This window comes from Trachymyrmex cornetzi, unplaced genomic scaffold (assembly GCF_001594075.2).
Source record: "Trachymyrmex cornetzi isolate Tcor2-1 unplaced genomic scaffold, Tcor1.1 scaffold803, whole genome shotgun sequence".
NCBI classification, from domain to species: Eukaryota; Metazoa; Arthropoda; class Insecta; order Hymenoptera; family Formicidae; genus Trachymyrmex; species Trachymyrmex cornetzi.
The window spans coordinates 1-2,029 of NW_017300140.1; positions in this window are offsets into that span (position 1 = coordinate 1).

Genomic DNA, 2,029 nt, shown 5'->3' on the forward strand with positions numbered 1-2,029 from the left:
TTTCACAGAAAGTCTGTAAACTTGGTTGGACGATGTGTTTCTACTTTTGACACAATGTATAGGGCTTCATTTTCAATTTATGTAAGTTTATATCATTGTTTTAATTTTTCTAATCTGACACTAATTTTCTATTTACTATTTTTATTATGTTACATGTTAATATTTCAACTTAGATAAATTGTTGACATAAAATGTGATTAACTCGTATTTGAATCTTAATTTCAATGGTTCAATTCTTAACGTTATGTAATTTGACGATACACTTTATTTATTGCTTTGTACAAGTTTATATTCCTAATGGACATTGTTTCAATATTGTAACTTTGTATTATAGTACACTAGGTCTCACATTAGACAAAAATTGTAATGGTTTAGTTAAAGAACTGTTAGGTCAAAAATATTGTAACCTATATTTAAAGTATTTTACATTGTGATGATATTGATTATATTGATATGACGATTTATTATATAGTTAAACTGGTAATTGGATAAAGAAGAATGTTTAGGATTGTCATGGAGCATGATATTGGAAGTCATGAACACTAGGGTAGCGTTTTAAAATCGATATTGATAAGGACCAAAATGTAATGGTCGAAACGTATATTATTTAATTGATGATTTGTTTAATTCACACATAAATAAATTGTGCATCCGAAAAACAGATGTTAGCTTTAACGGGCTTGTTTTCTATTTTTACTATTGATTTAAGAAGTTACATAATAATAATAAAATAATAAATAAAACAAATTAGCAACTCCTTAAATCAATCAATAAAACAAGATTAGTGAAAAGTCAATAGGAGTCTACCTTTGGTTGTTAAAATTTCGAGTTTATTATAGTAAAAATATTATCTAACTTCGTACGTTTCGACTCCAAATTTGAGTCATTTTCAGCAATAATAACCGCAACAAAATATACAGCATATTATAAATCGTTCGCATATTATAAATATTGTTCGACCGCTATAAATGTGCACACGTATCGTAATGTATAGAAGCGTAATACTGTATTTGCGAAACTGACTTGCTTCTATTTTAATCGTGTAATTTATAATCAAAAGATAGCGATGTATTTCACTGTGAAATATTGTATAAAATAAATTTGGATTGTTGCGAGTTGCTTGGTTTTGTGAGGTGAGTTGATGGAGTTTTTGTGGTTCTATTTTTTGTTAATTTTTTTACTGTTTTAAAATTTTAGCTTGAGTTATTATTGCCACTCAACCAACTAACTGTAATGGATAACGTACTCACGATCTCACGAAATTATAGTAACCGCACATATGGAAAATTGTGGAGGTTGGGATATTGACTACGATTTATAATATGCTGTACATTTTGTTGCGGTTTTGCTGAAGATGACTCAAATTTGGAATCGAAACGTACGAAGTTAGATGATATTTTTACTACAATAATCTCGAAATTTCAACAACCAGAAGTAGACTCCTATTGCCTTTTTACTAATCTTGTTTTATTGAAGAAGTTATTAGGTGTACAACTTTGCTTCCGCCGTTTTTTTCCAAAATTCGAGGCTTTATTGTAAAAAACTGGTTATACATTTATGATGCAAAGTATTGTCCATCATCGGTCACTACTTTCTCCCATCTTTCGGGCATCATACGAATCCCGCATCGAAAAAACTGGTCATATGTTGAGGCGATCCACGAATCGATCCAATTTTTTACTTCTTCATAAGACCGGAAGTGCTGGTCAGCCAGGCCGTATGCCATTGATCGAAACAAGTGATAGGCAGAGGGAGAAACGTCTGGAAAATACGGCGGGGGGGGTAGGACTTCCCATTTCAACGTTTCCAAGTATGTCTTGACACTCTTGACCACTTTCGTAACATGGGGTCATGGGGTCGAGCATCATCATGCTGCAAAATCACTTTATCGTGTCTCTCGTTGTATTGCGGCCGTTTGTCTTTCAATGCTCGGCTCAAACGCATCAATTGCGTTCGATACCGATCGCCTGTGATTGTTTCAGTCGGTTTTAAGTGTTTTAACAGCTCATAATACACTACGCCGAGCTGG